Source organism: Muntiacus reevesi, chromosome 1 (genome assembly GCF_963930625.1).
Source record: "Muntiacus reevesi chromosome 1, mMunRee1.1, whole genome shotgun sequence".
Classification (NCBI taxonomy): Eukaryota; Metazoa; Chordata; class Mammalia; order Artiodactyla; family Cervidae; genus Muntiacus; species Muntiacus reevesi.
The window spans coordinates 29,503,311-29,522,961 of NC_089249.1; the positions used below are offsets into that span (position 1 = coordinate 29,503,311).

Consider the following 19,651-nt stretch of genomic DNA (forward strand, 5'->3'; position numbering starts at 1 on the left):
TCTTGGCACACAAACTCCAAGAATAGTCGTCTTATCAAATTCTTTTAAAGATGAATAGTGCTTTTCACTCACCACCATTCCTCACCAAGCTCACAACTTGCAGATATTCCATTCTGTATATCTATGGTTGGAAATCATAGTTGCTGGGTTCCCAAATGGAAACAGTCACAGACAGAATGCAGCACGACGTTTTGGAAGAACCATAGACTTTGGAGTTACAGGCCACCGGGCCAGGGGTATGTGATACATGCCATCCCCATTTTCATCTCTCCTCAATTCTTTATGTCAAATTTACCTATTGAGTCCCTCAGTTCCAAACCAATCAAGGACTTGGTGTTGGTGTCCTTGGAGTTGCTGGTTTAGCCAGCCTATTGTTTTTGTAGAAACTCTACAAAGCTTTGTAGAAGCTCCGGGAGATGGTGAAAGACGGGGAAGCCTGGCATGCTACAGCCCATGGGGTCGCAAGGAGTCAGCCCTGTCTGAGAGACTGAACAGCAACAGAAACTCTTCCTTGCACATAAACTCCAGGACATAAACCCTTAGTGGAACAGAAAACCTTCCACATACTTCTTAACAATTATAATGTACCCTACACTTTTCTGTACATATCCTTTACTGTCAAGTAGTTAGTCTACCTCTCATTCCACAACTTAAACAATGAGTGAAAGATGGACTAGTAAGAAGAACCTGGTCTGGAAAAATATCTTGCTAACGAATTCTGCAAACCTTTGTGGAAGCCAGATGAAGACTCTGAAGTCCCAATTGTTTAAAAAAAGAGAAGAAAAAAAGTACAAAGATCACAATTACCAGTGGCGACTTGGAAAAACCCATAGAGCATGCCACTGGCAAAACTCCTCAGAGAGATGGCTTCCCAAATATGGAAAATATAAAACAAAACCTTCTTTATTTATGAAAATGATTTGAATTTCTAATTCTCTGGGCCTTATGGGTTTATTATGAAAGCCAAATTCAGTTCGCTTAAGGGATGAGAAAGAACCACTTCCTATTGCATCAAGTTATGGAATAGGACATTTTTAAAGCTCTATAATTTGTTTCTGGGGTAGCATTATATTGTCCTCTTCTGGGTTACGTAAGTCTGCCTTGGCCTTTCAAACACAGAAACATTTTACCCTTGACACAATTTGGAATTTGGAACTGCCTGTGAAAACATGAAGAACTTCATTTTTCCATTTGAAAAGTCCCTAAACACAAATTGATAAATTCTCAAAGAACTTCAGTGCAGAGTTTTCAGGCTAGCACTTCAACTGCCAAGACCTATATTCAAAGTGTTTGAACTGCCAGAAAAAACACAGCTGTTATTCTATATCTCAGGCAATCTGTGCACTATCTTTTAGGTAGAAGAGATTGCAAACTGGGCCAGAGGTTAGATGCAAGTCCTAGAAGAGTGAAAAATAACTACTGGGAGGGAACCTACCCAAAGTCTAAGATATTAACACTAAGTTGGAATTTCAAAAGTTTTAAATTACTGCCTATTTTGAAAGGACCCTCTCTCCTCCTGCTTCCAAAAAAAGAAAAAAAAAAAAAAAATCACAGGCATCCATCAACCAAAAGTTTTCCCTGAGCCTTCAATTCTACTCTTGATAAATGCTCTTGTGTTTTGTTTTACCTACGATTTAAAGGGTTGTGGAAGCCTAGAAGCTGGCCACCTGGGGTAATTTCATGGCCTTGTGGGTGATGAGTGTCTCATGAGGTCAGGGTGGCTGTGACAGAGACAGTCTCTGATATTTTCATAAACCAAATTGAATTCTTGGCACATTCTGAGCTTGGATAGCATGCGTTTCCAGCCCTGCTCCTTAGCTTGATCAATTTTGCTTGAATTTCTGCTCTGATAATGTGATAAAGTGGGCCATTTTTTAGTTGAACTCTGGTAATGATCTAAATACAACAAAGTGCTCAAATAATAAAGGAATTTGTTTCTCAAAATGTGAAAAGCATCCTTGTATTTTCTCAGTGTCTTTTATTATTAGAGTATATGTTCCTATGTCTAACACCCCCAGGGTGAGTCGCTGCTATAGAAATAAGATAAGCTTTGGGCTACGTGTTATTTCCAACACCCACGCTCTAACTCCTGTCTTTTCCCACTACTGGTGCAACTCCCCAATGTGTTAGGATATTCTCATGAGAAACCTTGTCCTAGATATTCTGGGATCTGCTCAGTAAAACTAATTGGTTGCTCATACTCTTTTACTTCAATGAGTATATCTACCTTATGTCAGCCTTTTATAAATAATGTTTTGATTAACCCTCAAAAAAACCCCTATTTGCAGATGGAAAAATGAGTCCAGAAACTTTAAGTATTTCGTCCAAGCATACACAACAAAGAAGTGGCATACCAAGAAGTCAGTTCATGTTCTCTGGAACTACTGTTCTTAGATACCATTACTCACTTTGATATCCTTAAGCTGACATAGTGGATGCATGTGTCACCATGGAAACCATGTGTTTTCGGGACCGTTGGGACTAGTAATGGGTTCAGTGAGGTACCAATATGGCCCAGGGAGTGCACTCAAGGACATAATTTGTGCTTTTCTTTCTGACATTGAGTTTTGTGGGTGCTGGTGATGTAAAAATTTGTTCAATACTACACCAAACTGATATTTCCATTTCAGAAACTTATATAACTTGCAGTCAATATTAATTATATCAAATATGTGTGCTCAGTCGTGTACTCAATCACTCAGTCATGTCTGACTCTTTGCAACCCCGTGGACTGTAACCCACCAGGATTCTCTGTCCATGGAATTCTCCAGGCAAGAATACTGGAGCAGATTGCCATTTCCTTCGCCAGAGGATCTTCCTGATTCAGGGAACGAACCTGCATCTCCTGCATTGACGGGTGGATTCTTTACCATTGAACCATCTGGGGAGCCCAATGCCATCAAATATCAATGGTCTATTATTCCATAGGTCTCAAGAGAATTATAACTAGCACCTAAACATACATATTTTCTATTACAGTTTAATGAACTGCCTCTGAGCTTCTTGTTACCAGGTACTTTATTAAATGTAATGAATGGCTTCTCTTAGGCAATTCTTTTTTTCGGGTTGCAGGTAACATTGAGACACTCTCTGGCAGCTGCAGCTATGATTTGAATTGGATTCATGCCACTGTGATCCAAACTTCAGGATCTCCCAATGAATATCACAAAGCTATTTGAGTTGGGAGAAAACCTTAGAAATCAACTTGTCTGAAAGTCTTAAACTGACAGTTTCCAGGCCACCGATGGTCCTGACTGTGTGTTGTTTTTTCTCCAAAGTGATGACCCTAGTTGAGTTCTTATAGTTTTTTTTTTTTTTTTTTTTTAAATAATGGTGTCTCTCTCTTTTTTTTTTTTTTTTGTCTCTGTTTTATTTATGTATTTATTTTTATGTTTGAACATACTGGGTCTTCACTGGGACACACAGGCTTTCTCTTGTCACAGTGCACAGGCTTTGTTGCCCTGTGGCAGGTGGGATCTTAATTCCCCAACCAGGGATCAGACCCCAGTCTGCTGCATTGGAAAGCAGATTCTTAGCCACTGGACCACCAGGGAAGTCCTGAGTTCTTCTAATTTTTTGAACTGGTCGTCAAAATTTTTGAGTGTGTTTCAAATGAAAAATGTAAATGTTAGGCTTCTCTTGAAAAATTGGAATATTAAGCATCACTGGGCCTGCATTCCTGCATAGAAGTCACCAGCCACAGTGGGTAGCAGATGTTTCTGTTAGATGTGGCTGAATCTGGCAGTCTCCGATGGGCTGGCAATATTGTAGACAGCAGTCTGTTGACCTTGATCATTGTGTTTGTATTATTGTTTTCTTGTTGTGGAGTCAAGAAGAAAGATATTTCTGTCTTTATCAAAAATAGGAAAATAGGATATAATCTGAGGGGGCACTGTGTTTAAAAAAAACAAACAGGTTTCTTTGTGGAAGAGAAGAATGCCTTTTGGTTAATATGCAAATGAGCATCGTGGCTTCAAGTTTATTTATTCAAGTTATTTGCTTGGCCCTGTAACTATTTGAGAGTCATGACATAGTCTTCTCTTGGCCAACTGAAGACAGAGATGAAAAGAGGTTAAATGGCTTCCCCAGGGTTAATATTTTTAGGCCATATCTAGAGGGGAGTGTACCTTTAGTACAGTGCATTTCACGTGGAAGAAAACAAATACCTGAATTACTTTGTGGGCTGAAATCTAAAAATAATTATTGTAGTGTTTTGAAATGTTTTAAGAAAAAAAAGAATAGAGACATGATATTAAATAAATTTGTGTAAGTTCAAAGTGGGCACACAAACTGGGGGATAAAACCTTAGCTCTGTGGGGACTTTGGAATTAGCTGTCTTTCCTCTTATCAGGTACTCAAGCAAGACAACCTTTTGCCATCTTCTGTGTCTGTCAGGTATGTATTTTGTCCACCCACTGCAAAACTGTACTGGAGTGTATCTCAAATCAAACTATTAGGCTAGAATAAATACTTTTAAGAAAAAGTTCTCTCTCTCTCTCTGACACACACAGAGACACACACATACAAACTCAGAAAAATAGTCTACAAAATTTATATTTAATCATTCATGTTTTTCAGGGTTTTTGTCTTTTTATTCTGTTACTGTAAGATTTCAGTACTTCTTTGGTTAAATTAAATGTGTCCTTCCTACCCATAAACAGTAACAGAAGTCTCAGGAAACACTGAAAAATAAAGACACGGAAAAGAGAGGCCTGTTTTCATACCTTAATTTTTTTCAATCCAAACTAACCACAGGAGTCAGTTCTTCTTGGAGGCACAACTGTCTTGAGAAGTTATGGGTCCATTCTTTACCATTCAGAACCACCTGAGATATCAATCCAGACACTCTTCAAGGTGCTCCAGATACAGTCATACTACATCTTAAAGGAAAGTAGGAAATTTTCTACACATGCCGAGGTTCTAGAACCTAAGTGTAGACTCTTGATAGTTCACATTATCTCTAAAGTATTTTATTGTTTTCTGTGATTATTATTATTTTCTCTCAAGGGGCAGACATTCCAGAATGACAGTCATGCTCGGAAATCACTGACAACCTGCCTTCACTGTCAGGAAGGTGTTTCTCGTGTTTACCCTCGACACTGCAGGAGAACCTTTACAGTCATTGCCTCTTGTTTAGTCATGTTAAACAGAAAACAGTTCAAGAGAAAATGATTTTCCCTCTCTAATTAGTCTCACCTCAATCTTCTTTTCTGTTGCTAATAATTGTGGGTTTGTTTTTTTTTTTATGCTATTTGTTTATTTGTCTGCACCAAGTCTTAGCTGTGAGACACGAGACTTTTAGTTGTGGCATGTGGGATCTAGTTCCCTGACCAGGGATCGAACCCAGGCCCCCTGCATAGGGAGCCTGGAGTCTTAGCCACTGGACCACCAGGGAGTCCCAATTGTGGATTTTTAATAAGTGGTTCAAAGATAAGGCCTGCGTGATGTCAGTGATTTCCAAAGGAGAGTTACAAGGTGGTCAGGGACCCTGGCATACCGCATTATTCCAGAGTATCTGGAGGTCCCACACTCTGTGTGTTCCCCTGAGCAAACACCACAGATTTGGCTACTCCTGCTGCCCTGCCTGGTGGAAAGGCCCCCAGGCATCATGAACCCTGATGGGGAGACACCTTGAGATGCTGGCATTTGCTCTTGAGGCAGCAGAGAGGCAGCATGGCCTGCATTGTGAGGAGGTATTAGCAGGAAGGTAATTTAGAGGAAAAAGCATAGGCTTTGGATCCAGACAGTAGGACTTCAAACCCTGATTCTGCAACTTATATGATATATGATCTTGGACAAACTTTGTAATCTCCCTGTTTATGTTTCCATTTGCAAAATGAAGTCCCACCTTGATCAGAATGGCCATCATCAAAAACTCTACAGATAATAAATGCTGCAGAGGGTGTGGAGAAAAGAGAACCTTCCTATATTGTTGGTGGGAATGTAAACTGGTGCATCCACTAGGGAGAACAGTTTGGAGGTTCCTTAAAAAACTAAAAATAGAGTTACTATACAATCCAGCAATCTTACTCCTGGGCATATATCGCGAGAAAACAATAATTCAAAAAGATACATGCACTCCAGTGTTCATTGCAGTGCTATTTATGATAACCAGAACATGGGAGCAACCTAAAATGTCCATTGACAGAGGAATGAATAAAGGAGATGTCGTACATATATACAATGGAATAATACTCAGTCATAAAAAAGGACAAAATAATGCCATTTGCAGCAACGTGGATGGACCTAGAGATGATCATACTGAGTGAAGTAAGTCAGAAAAGAAAGACAAGTATCACATGATATGGCTTATATGTAGGGTCTAAAAAATGGGACAGATGAACTTATTTGTAGAATAGAAATAGAGTTGCAGACATAGAAAACAAGCCTACAGTTACTGGGGCAAAAGGGGAGGGGAGGGGCAAATTGGGATTGACATATATGTGTTATATATATATGTGTGTGTGTGTGTGTATATATATATATACACACACTCTGTAATGACCTATATGGGAAAGGAATCTTTTTTAAAAAAGGGGATATATATATATATATATATATATATATATATATATACACACATATATATATGTTTAACTGATTCACTTTGCAGTATACCTGATAATAACACAACATTGTAAATAAAATATACTCCAATCAAATTAAAAAAAATAGTTCTATGAGAAAGAGAAAAATTAGTTCCAACCTTACCATGTTGTAAGGATGATATCAGATATAAAATGCATCAAAACTCCCTGCTAGACTTATAGAATATATTCAATAAGTGCTATTATTGTTGTCAATATTATTATTACTCCCATGTCAGGAAACTTCTCTCTCTCCTTGTCAAACTTATATTTTGGTTTGTCTTTGATTGTCTGGGAATTCAGTACTCAAAAGTCAGCCCTTAAATTCCATTCAAGGTCTTCTGAAGTCCACCATCCTTTCTCCTGAGTGTTAGAAGGAGCGAGGCTGAAGGTAACTGGTACCTTCTGTTAGTAGATGGAAGTGTCTTGATGAGAGGTTACTGGTAGAAGGCACTACCCTTTAAATTGCAAGTTCATACTAATTATTCCACCTTCAGAGCATTTATTCCTGCAGGTCTTGAAGTATTTTCTAGAGCAGCCTATTAAACTATCAGCATCTCTGATGGAAGATCACCCCAGATGTCTTTGTTCAGACAGGTCCCTCTTTTCCATTTCCCCATCACCTTGCCCTGTAAATGAGCAGAGTCTGGTGGTCACGAGCTGTGCCTATTAAGATTAAAAATTAAAATAATAGCCACATGTGACTAGTGGCTGCTGTGTTTGGAAAGCACAGGTTATAGAACATTTTGATCACCACAGAAACTTCTTTTGGACCATGCTGCTCTAGAGCCAAAATGACCCACCAAAATGACTGGATTTAACACTTACTGTCTGTGGGGCTTTACATAGGTAATTTAATCTTTCTGTGCCTTGTTTTTGTCATCTATAAAATGAGGATATAAGAGTCAACTTACTGGAAGCCTTAATGAGAAATTAGATGCCTTAATATATGTAATATATTCAGAACTACCCTTAAATATCACATGGTATCTTCTCAATAACTGCTAGCAATTACCATTAATCAAAAACCAGAAAAAAAACAACATCTATTTCAGAAAGAAAACATAGAATATATAGATCAACTGAGGGTGACTCAGAGTCATTGCCCATTATCTGTATTCCTTAGATTCATATGATCCAAAATTGTTGTGAAACTCATCATAAGACATTATGATTTTCTATGTCTATGTCTGTTTTCTTTACTAGACTTCATGCCTTGGGAATTCAAGGACTAGTGTCTTATTCCATTTCATACCCCTAACACCTGCCATGGAGCATTGAGTACCCATGACGCTCAATAAGTACTTTATCTTCAACAGTCTTGAACTAACTCAAGTGCTCAAGAACCAACAGGCTTCTTACTTAATATTATTTTAGTGGGAATAGTAGGATTGGAGTTTAGCTAATTCCTTTATATTTTTTAACCAGATCAGGATAATGAACATATAACTAGGTTTAAGGACAACAAGGAAGAATATTTAAAATCAAGAATGGATGAGAATATCCAGAACAGATGATCACTTCACAAACTGAGAGGAAGGAAATGAAATAGAGAAAAGAAAAAAAAAGGAAATAGAGCTGATAAGTCATCTGGGAGGAAGTTCAAAGAAAAATTTTCCCTACTTCAACATTTTACCCCAGGCAGATCCTGAAGCCCTAGATATAATTATCTTGGCTGGAAAGCCTGGGCTAGAGTAAACAGAAATCTGAGTGTGTCAACAAATTATTTAATTAAGTAGAGTAGGTGGCAATGTTCGAGCAAAGTCATGATGTGCAACAGGATAATGTGATTGAAGGCTTTAGCTGTGATGGAATGTGGAGAGAATAAGACATGAGTGAAAAATTATTCAGTCCTGGAGACCAACCTCTGGACCTGGTCAGCCAATGTGACAAATTAAACAAGAAATAAGACTTAAAAAAAAAAAAATGGAAGTCTCTTATCCAAGAAAACACTTCTTGTGTATAAACATAAATTTAAAAGCAGTTGAGATTAAGCCATCACTTTAGATGAGACAGGGGTCAGGAGCAGGACTGCAAGTGTCATGAAAAAGAGCCTGAGGATTTGTGCCATCAGCATAAAAGTGGCAGTTACAATTAAAAGCAGAAGTGAAATGACTAAGAAGTAGAAAAGCTAGAAATGAACAGATGCCCAGGCAGGCAGCATGCTAGGCTGCTCAAATTGGGTATATTTTACATTTCATTCCAAGTTCACAAATATTAGGGCATTAAAATGCATGAAACATGGTCTGTGTCCCATCTTGCCATGTTTTTGTTACCAAGTTAGAAAGAATTAGGCAGCACGGACTGTATGCAGATGCATCGGTCTAAGCAAATGCTGCGTCAGGGGAGATCAGGAAGGTCAGCTGGGTTTCTCTTTTCCAAAGAAGAGCCTGGTCAGTTGTACACTGAGCATCCTTTGTAGGGCTCTTCCTAAAGTGGTCACCCATGTCCAGAAAGACTGTGAAGAAGCTTAGATTACAGGTGACTTTTTCTTTAAAGGTGACAGTGGCCAATCCTCCTAGCCCATTTATTTTCAGTGCAAGCATTAAAATCTTAGGGAGTGTGTAGAACTGTTGACTCAATGCTTGGAAGACGTTTTTATTGGACTTTCGTATGTCATTTACCCTAAGCAGCCATTAATAAAATGTAGCTGCACTATGATCAGTTGCTCTTTAGTCACCCAGTCCTGTCTGACTCTTTGGAGACCCCATGCACTGTAGCCCACCAGGCTTCTCTGTCCATGGGATTTCTCCTTTAAGAATACTGGAGTGGGTTGTCATTTCCTTCTCCCAGGGTTCTTCCTGACTCAGGGATTGAACCCGAGTTTCCTGCATTGGCAGTGGATTCTTTACCACTGAGCCACCAGGGAAGCCCTTACAATGATCAGTAGACCTAGGTAACCAGACGGTCATTATGAGACTGTTTTTCACAAACTTTCTGTTGAGTCTGGAGCTTTATTCATGGGTTAACTGAGGCCACAGGGTGAGAACAAGGTTTTCATTGTTTCACAAGCTTATTGATTAGAAATATGAGTACGTTTGACTAACTGACCTCTCTTCAGCTTCTTTGTTTGATCTCCATCCATGTCGAGGGCTCTGTAAGCAGATGATGACTCTGATTCTCTAATGGAAAACTTGTTAAGTTTCTTTTTGCATGAGTGGGAAACAGCACAGGTGTTCTGGGCCACCAGGTTCTCATCTCTGTCTTCAACATCCATAGTGATGCATTTCTGGAAATGAAGAGAAGTTTCATCCTCCCCAATTTTCATTTTCACTTGAACCAAGATAGTACTATATTCATTCATTCAATCAGTCATGTAATCTATATATTTTGAGTGCCCACTATCTGTGCTAGGTACTGAGCCAGAAACTTAAAATAAAAGGGTCTTTGTACTTGTGTTTTAAAAAAATTACTATTTTTCTCACAGCCTGTGTTTATTAACTCTGACTCCTTTTGACATAATCTAAATGCAGTGTAGAAAAACATCTTCAAACCTAACATCTGCAACTGCAGCTGCATACATAAAGAAATACTCGAGACAGTATGTGCCGTTCCCCTGTTTGCAACTCTCACCTGCTCCGAGTCATGGCCAAGAAATACTGCATACAGAAAGGAGATGTCTGTGAAAGGCATCATTTGTCTTCCCAAGCTGTGAAGTCATTGGGAGAAGAGTATTTAGCTTCCTCTATGCACCATACTAACAACTAAAAGGAAGAATCACTCTTTGACCAAAAAGAAAAAAACAAAATTCTGTGTGGTCATATATATAATTATAGAATTTTATATGGTATACCAAAAGATATAGATGCATATGCAAATTAATGTTTATTTTTATTATGTATGTATAATTTACCTATGTACAAATACCGATACAATGGAAAATAATATTAAAAATTATTTTTATTTTTTAAATTATGAAAATATGATAATACATTTACAGGAGACTTGGAAAATACAGAACAAAGTTACATATAGCTCCACTATTTACTATTAATATAATTATTAAGTAGTTAAATTAAGATTTTTAGTTGGAGTTTCAATATCAGACTCTCAAAAATTAGTAGAATGAATATATAGAAAAACAGAAGGATATAATAGACCTGAGAAGTACCATGAGCCAAGTGAACATAAGAAAATAACATAAAATTTTAAATAAGGCAGCTTTCATTGTAGGCATGGACTTGATCAAGTATCATCGTATGTTTGTATGTGTGTGTGTGTATGTGTGTGTGCGCGTGCACACAGGAGTGCATGGCCCATGTGGGTGTGTTGGGATGGGGTGGAAGCTGGAGGAGGATGGAGATACCATGAGAAGGAATACAGGGGACTTTGCTGGTGGTCCTAGGGCTTCCCTGATAGCTCAGTTGGTAAAGAATCCGCCTGCAACGTGGGAGACCTGGGTTCGATTCCTGGGTTGGGAAGACCCCCTGGAAAAGGGAAAGGCCTCCCACTCCAGTATTCTGGCCTGAAGAATTTCATGTATTGCATAAGTCCATGGGGTTGCAAAGAGTTGGACACGACTGAGCGACTTTCACTTTCTTTCACTTCCCGGTGGTCCAGTGGCTAAGACTCCGCTCTCCCAATGCAGGGGGTCTGGGTTCGATCCCTGATCAGGGAACTAGATCCCTTGTGCCAAAGCTAAGGCCTGACACAGCCAAATAAGTAAAATATTTTTTTTAAATAAAAGTAAGGGGTGCAGAGCACAGAAACAGAATCCTTTGGCATCTTCCATCATAATTATTGCCTAGGTATGGATGGTACAACAATCATGACCAGTAGTGGTAGCAGGAGAAGGGATAGGATAGAAAAAAATGATTAGAGAATGCAAGATGGTAACTTGACTACATTAATAGCATATACTGCTGCTAATTTAACACATAATACTATATATTTATATTTAATATTTTGACATATATGTACACATATATACAGATAATCTACACATAAGTTATGTACCAGTAGTAAATAGAAGAGTCCTCTATGTTTTCGAAGTTTGTAAAGTATAAACAAAGTTTATAACTTATAAATGAGCTTTCTTTAGATAGTAGCAGGGTTAAGCCACCTTTATTTATAAATATAAGCTATATATCAAGGGTAATTTAAAAATCCACCTGTTTGAAATTTGGTGTAGAGAATGAGTATATTTTAAAACTAATAAAATATGTATATCATTTACATCCATACCCAGCTATGATTACATGATTTTTTAAAAGCCAATAATTATTTCAGTATTCATCTAAAATATTCTGATTGAATGAGGAGATAAACAAATCTGCGATTAAGAGATGAAAGGAACATGTATATGTAAAATCATCAAAGAGTATACTTGAGAGAATTACACAAATGCTTGAGGAAAATTTATGTAAATATTTTTTAGAAACTTAAATGCAAAAAAGTTCTAAAAGTAGTATGTTATGTCATAAATATGTATCATTCTAAAAGTAATGCTGAAAGCATAAAGCATTCTTTTTTGGGATAAACGATATTTAATGAAAATAGGAAAACACTTTGGAAGCGTCCTGATTGCTAAGTGTTTACATCAGCTACAACTATTTCACTAAAAAAATAAACATAGATGTTTCAGCGAAGAGGACAAGTGATGTATGCTTTATCTTCATCATATCTGGCTTAAGGATTAGATATTTCAAAGATATTGTTTTAAGAGTTTTAAACTAAGAACTACTAAATTGAACAACAGAGTATATTTTCAAGGAAATTTTGTAACTGTAGGCTCCTTTCACTAGCTCTGCAGTTACTTTCCTTCTCCCAATTGTGGCCTCGTGGTCTTAGAACTTGGAGAACAGAAGGCACGGACAGAAGCGTGCATGAGAGAGACACTGGACTAGAGGATGGCATACCCACTAATGCTAGGAATTTGAGATCCACTTCATAAAAATAAGTGGCTAATATTGAGTGCTTACCACTTGCCAAGTATTGTGAAAGATGATTTTTCATTTTTTAAAAAAATTTAATCCTTCCAAAACCCTATGAGAGTTACAATCATTACCCCCATGTGCAGGTGAAGAGACGAAGACATAGCATGATTTATGTGAACCTGCCCAAGGTTGAGCAACTAGAAAATGGGCAGTGCAGGATGAAACTTAGACAGCTATGCCTTTAACCTCTCCTCTCGACGGCCAACCATATTAAAGCCCAACTGTAGCTCTTTATGATTAATTTTCTCTCTGGAAGTCAGAGACCTGTAAAATAAGCTGCCCAAGGTTATTTCACAGATTAAGTGTCAGAGCAGGATTTAAACCCAATCTGTCTGACGCCAAAGCCACCTTCCACTGTGCTTTGCTGCCTTTCATTTTCGATGTTGCCAAATACTTGTGCCACATGCTGGCATCTGCAGTTTACCGGGCAAATGGCATCTGGTCAAGGACCCTCACAGGGTGCTGGGCCTGAGTAGGGGCCTGAGGAGGACCCTTGCCTTAAAGTCCATCCAACCTGTCCAGTTGCAGGTCATAATCTGTTTACTTTATGCCATGGTGACTCAAAGGACCGGTATCCTCTACAGTATGGAACTGACCACAGTGCCTCAAAATGAGTTAAAATGTGTGAATAGCCATAAATCATGAGAGGTATATTTGAGTCAAAAAGTCAGACTAGGCATATTATTAATAAGGAGAATAAGAATATCATATATGTACTGGAGTTTCTAGAAATTAAACAGTAAGAAATTTATCTGAATACATATAATCTGTTATGCAACTAAAATACTGACTTGCTTAGAACTAGATATTTAAACTAATGTAGCCTTTTGTAGCTAAAAATCACAATACTATCCATTATTATGGATAGTAATCAAAATAAACATTATTCTTTGAAAAACTTGATGTCAATAACGCATATCCTTTATTACTGAAACAGTATTCTTCTGCTTCAGTGACAGTTGTGTAGATCTGTGGGTGAATTTCCTCAAAATAGCCCTTGAGGGCCTAGATACTTAAAATGTGTATGTGTGTTTTACAATAGCTTGAATGTGGATATGCTGACAATGGAAATAAGAACTTTAGAATTATTAGAAATGCACGCCCTCAAGCAGATTGTTTTTAGTGAATACAGAGGCGTTTTGAACTTTGCCCAAACAGGTGTTTCATGCAGAGAAGGCTGCTGAGACCAAATGCTAGAATTATTAAGGAACCATTAGAGGAATTTGAGATAGAAAGAGTGCAATGAAAGGACAGAATTTGATGAGACAAATGACCTTTCAGCGTTGCTAAGGAATTCTGGTGGTGAATTTTTCTCCTTAATCCAATAGCCAGCAAGTAAAGCAATAAATTTGAATCTGCCCGACCACTAGGAAATCATTTCTCCTGTGAAAAGGAGTTATAATAGGAAGCAGAACTCAGATGGTTGAGCTGATGAAGTCCTGCCCCCATAGGGGCCATCCTTCAGTGGTGCACTTTCCCGAGAGTACTGGGGCTGATAAGCTGCTGACTAGTGGAATCCTGTCCCTGCCCGCTGACATTAAGTGGCCAGATAGAGAGCAGACCTGTCCCTCTGCATCAGCAAGCCTCACCCTCCTCCTGTCCCAGACAGAAGGGACTCCAGGGCAGTCCACGCCGACCCAGTGTGACACAGGGACTTCTGCCATGTACTTCTTTTTCCTTCTCCATCTGTTGATTCCTTCAAGTCTGGAAAACTGGGAAAAAATCCCTGGAGAAATAGAACTCATCGCTGTCCTGCCAGGAGACGCTATAATTTAAGAAAAAGGTTTTTTCTTCACTAAGGAGTGGATGTTATTGAGGTTGTTTTAGGGCTTTTTTTATTCGACAAAACTTGAAAAAAATACTTGCTGCATTTTGTGACAAAAATAAACAAAGCAAATACACATAAATAAAATAAGCAAAGCCTGTCTAAAAGGTATTTTATACCTAAAGTTCCCATTATGCACCGATTTACTATTCTTTGTAAGTTATTGCACTAGTTAAGTTGCTGCCAAGTGAACCATTTTTAAGGAGAGAGTTATAGCTGAGGTCCAGATCCTGGACCAAGTGCTTGTTTTTTTTTTTTTTTCCTGTTTTGTTTTCCTTCTATCTATGACTTCATTGTTCTGTATTTTCAGAAAGTCTAATTTGGTTAACCATAGGATTGGATTGTTCTTTCACCAGGATTGCCTGTTTGAGAAATTTCATGATGCTAACACATTAAAGGATATGTCCTATAAGTGATTATAGCTAATTGAATGAGTTTTCTAAATAACAGAAGAAAAGGCTGGTGAACTTCAAGTGAGATTCTTGAGGGATTAATCCACTATTAAATCTACTACTCTGCATCTTGTCCACATGTGGTTATCAGACAGATCTTCCTTTTAATGCCTTGTTCAAGGCACAGCTATGACACTGCTTAGCTCTCAAAATATGTTAACACAAACAAGATCTCCATTAGGAAAATACAATTTTAAGCCAAAGCCCTAGGAAAAGATGATGCCAAAAAAATGTGTTTTCAAGAAACGAGCAAGCAACCTTGTTTCTCATGAGGCTGATTCTCTGATCTGCTGGGAGAGACTCCCTGGTCCACAGGCCTGGAATTGATTTAGTATGGAAAAGCTAAAAGATCAACTCTAGAGAGGAGCAGTTTGGGGTATTGGGCTGGGAACTGGGAATCTTGGGTTCTAATCCTGGACGTTGCCAGTAACATGCTGGGCCAGGTTAGGCAATGTTATTGTATCCCTCGGATTTCAATTCTCTTATTTATTAGATGACAGGTAAGGCTTTTTAGCAGATCACTATGGTCGTTGCCAACCTAACATGCCATGGTCTCAGCTGCACTTGAACTAGCGTGAATACCTAAGTCAGACATACTGCTTAATAGTAATTGGAAACACCTTTCAGATTCTCATGTAAGTGTATTTGGAATTATACACTGTGTGCACAAGTGATTTTTTTCTCTACTTATTTCTCAGTAATTGTGAATATAAGATAGTTTCATTACGTGTTTAGTTCTGAGAAGGAGAATATAGTTGTAGGTTAATTTGGGCAGATTCTGTATTTAAGGGACAGTCACTTTTACTACATTCCTACTGAAAATCCTCAATGGGGTTTTACATTTCCCAGGAACTAATGATCCTACAGGTATCCCTGAATTTTATCCAAGAAGAGGTCTCAGTGAAATGGTGAGAGTCTGTTTCTTAAACCATGATTTTTTCTACTTTTTTTTTCTAATCAACTAATTCATTAATTCATTTTGCTATTTCTGAGTGTCTACTAAGTGTACTAAGATCATGGCATCTGGTCCCATCACCTCATGGGAAATAGATGGGGAGACAGTGGAAACAGTGTCAGACTATTTTTGGGGGCTCCAAAATCACTGCAGATGGTGACTGCAGTCATGAAATTAAAAGATACTTACTCCTTGGAAGGAAAGTTATGACCAACCTAGATAGCATATTAAAAAGCAGAGACATTACTTTGTCAACAAAAGTCTGTCTAGTCAAGGCTATGGTTTTTCCAATGGTCATGTATGGATGTGAGAGTTGGACTGTGAAGAAGGCTGAGTGCCAAAAAATTTGATGCTTTTGAAGTGTGGTGTTGGAGAAGACTCTTGAGAGTCCCTTGGACTGCAAGCAGATCCAACCAGTCCATCCTAAAGGAGATGAGTCCTGGGTGTTCATTGGAAGGACTGATGCTGAAGCTGAAACTCCAATACTTTGGCTACCTCATGTGAAGAGTTGACTCACTGAAAAAGACCCTGATGCTGGGAGGGATTGGGGGCAGGAGGAGAAGGGGACGGCAGAGGATGAGATGGCTGGATGGCATCACCGACTCGATGGGCATGAGTTTGAGTAAACTCCGGGAGTTGGTGATGGACAGGGAGACCTGGCGTGCTGCGATTCATGGGGTCGCAACGAGTCGGACATGACTGAGCGACTGAACTGACTTACTGACTAAGTGTAGATCACTGCTAGGAACTCTGTGGATTAGAGAAATAAATGAGACACAATTCCTGCCCTCAGTATAGGATTATGTTTATATGCTTACAGGATTCAGACATTCAAAGAACTAATAGAATATGTCAGTTATTTCCATACGATATTTCTTTTTTTCTTCTTGTTCTGCTTATATCAACGCAGGGAGAAGAAACATATGCCATTTTTTAAAAGACCGTATTGATAGAGGGTAATGCTTTATCACCAGGGAGAAAGTTTTTCTGGTGCAGAGAGGAGTCATCTTTAGTTGGGTGATGCTAGGGTTGAAACCATGCACAAACCATGTCCATTTTGAAACACAAGCTGCACTAATCCTTAGGCATCAGGGTGTGCCTGACGTTCCTGTCAGCACTCCTTTGAAGGCTGCTGTTTTGCATCACGAAGCAGCTTCAGAGAACCCTTGCGTAGGTGTGGTGAGCATTGCTTCCTGTCTCTGTAGCAACTGCAGTGTGTCTTCTGCCATCCATACAAAGACTGGAGCGTGAGAAATATCACAGGGCAGGAGGGCCTGAGGTGCTGCAAAACTGGACCGGACTCGTTTGCAGTACCCTTGGATGAGGTGCAGATGAGGAAGCCCTAACCTGCTTCCAGATGCTTCATGCCAAACCGCATCAGAAATTGGATCGCTACAGACTATAACCTTCAGTCCGTGAATGCTGGCAATGAATGACACAATAAATATGAATGATATATGGTGACCACACCCAGCTGCAGTGAAAGACTTGTTTTACTGTTCTTTGGTGGCGAGACTTGACCTCACAGAGTCACTTGGAGGAGAAAGGAGATATGTCAGAAAGTGGAGAATTTTCAGCCCATTAGGAACAGTGTGAAGGTGGAATTGGTCACCCACCCGGTGTTCACAGCACAGACAGATCAGGACTGCGTGACCACCATTGGAGATGAAGGAAGTCGAGTTTTTGATTCAAACTCTTCTGTCTCTGTGACATCTTTTAAAAGTCTCTACTGGAGACTTTGAAGTAGATAAGTGTAGTACAGATTTTTCTTAGTTCTGTCCCATGCAATATGAATTCTTGGAGATTCCTGTTATACCAGATATAAAAGAGTTCTGTGATAAAACACGTTTGGAAACCGCTGGACACTTAGATCCTAGATCCCTTTGCTGGGGATTCATGGTTGGCCTGACCAGTGCATTTGACCAGTGAAAGTGAAAGTCGCTCAAACGTGTCCAACTCTTTTGACACAATGGACTGTAGTCCATGGAATTCTCCAGGCCAGAATACTGGAGTGGGTAGCCTTTCCCTTCTCCAGGGGATCTTCCCAACCCAGGGATCAAACTCAGGTCTCCCCCATTGCAGGCGGATTCTTTCCCAGCTGAGTCACAAGGGAAATCCAGGAATACTGGAGTGGGTAGCCTATTCCTTCTCCAGCGCATTTTCCCAACCCAGGAATCAAACTGGGATCTCCTGCATTGCAGGCAGATTCTTTACCAACTGACCAAGTTGGTAGTAAAGAAACTTGCTTTAACTTTAACTCGGTATTTCACAAGCATTTATTTCAAACACTGGAACTCATTGTTTTCATAAAGCTAGTGTTCCAAAATCCACAGCTTGAGAAATGTCCTGTGATAAAAAGAATGTGACTTTTTGAGTCATGTCAGCTTGGCGGCAAGTGTGATTAAAGCCACCGATTAATTGCTTGAGCTTAAAGGAGCTTGTTACCATGGCGAGCTTTCATGCCTTTATCTGAAAAATGGAGGAAATACCCATGTCGGGTTTTATGGGTATTAAAATAAGTCTTAGAAAATGCTTAATGGTACCTGGGCAACAGCAGGTACTCAATAAATTATGATTACTTCTGTCATTACTAATATCAGGACTTTTTTCTTTTTTTCGCTTGCGCACCTAATCATTCCTCTTGCAGTTTAAAATCTACTTCCTTTTATCTGTCTTCGATGGATATAGGAATAGTGTCACTAGTCATTAAAATAACCCTAATTGCACGATTTGGTAAAACAGCTGTGGCTTCAAGGCCCAGTCTTTGCCATGGGACAAACGACCTCAGCTGTGTGGGCCCCAGACCCTAATTTCAGGAAGGAGCTTTATTTTAATCATTCTTCCCTGATAAACCAGAGCTGACGGGTGTAGTATCACAAAGGAACACTAAGCAGAGTGTCTGAAGGTTGAAGAACATTTGCTCAGACAGTAGTTCCCTTCTCTGAACTTCCACAAAGTTTTGTTTCAACTCCAGTTATAGGACTAACGTTTTAGGGTTGTTTTTTTTTTTAAAGATAGATTTTAAAAATATTTATTTATTTATTTTTGGCTGTGCTGGCTCTTCGTTGCTGCATGCAGGCTTTCTCTAGTTGCAGAGAGTGAGGGGCTACTCACTAGTTGTGTTGCAATTGTGTCTCATTGCAGTGGCTTCTCTTGTTGCAGAACATGGGTTCTAGGGCATACAGGCTTCAGTAGCTGCAGCGCATGGTCTCAATAGTTGAAGCTCCTGGGCCCTAGAACACAGGCTCAGTAGTTGTGGCTCACACGCTTAGTTGCTCTGTGGCAATACAGGATCTTCCCGAATCAGGGATAGAACCTGTGTCTCCTGCATTGGCACGTGGATTCGTTCTTTACCACCGAACCACCAGGGAAGTCCCATCATTATATTTTGAAGTTTATTTCTTAACAATCAGATGATTATCATCATATAACTTTTTATATGTATATTTTGTTGGGTATTGTGAGATGCTTAGGAAAAAGAAAGCTTCATTCCCACTAGGAATTTACAGTCTCCTCTAAAGGTAATCCTGATATGAATGAGTTGTTTCACTTAAACACAGGGAGGAAACAAATTTTCTTAATGGTGTCGCTGAATCTTCACTGAATTAAGAAACTCAGAAATCATATGTATTCCACAACTTTTTCCACTAGAGAGAAATACAGTTTAAAAATTAGAGGTATTTAGGAAGGACTATCTTATAAATTTAAATTTCATTTAAATTTTATGCCAGGTCTTTAAAATATTTATTCATCAGATTACATTAGTGATTCCATATATTATTATCCTCAGACTCCTTCTGGTAGCTTTCTATATAGGGATCAACAAATATTTTTGAATAAAGGGAATCATGACTAAATTAAGTTCGGTGACTTCTAGACGGCATAATATATGGGCA

The 19,651-nt window shown here is 38.9% G+C and overlaps 1 protein-coding gene across 2 annotated transcripts in view; it reads left to right on the forward strand.

Annotated features, from left to right (window-relative positions):
• Positions 1 to 19,651, forward strand: part of LMNTD1 (lamin tail domain containing 1) — a 473,637-nt gene that overhangs the window by 165,601 nt on the left and 288,385 nt on the right. The window lies entirely within an intron of this gene.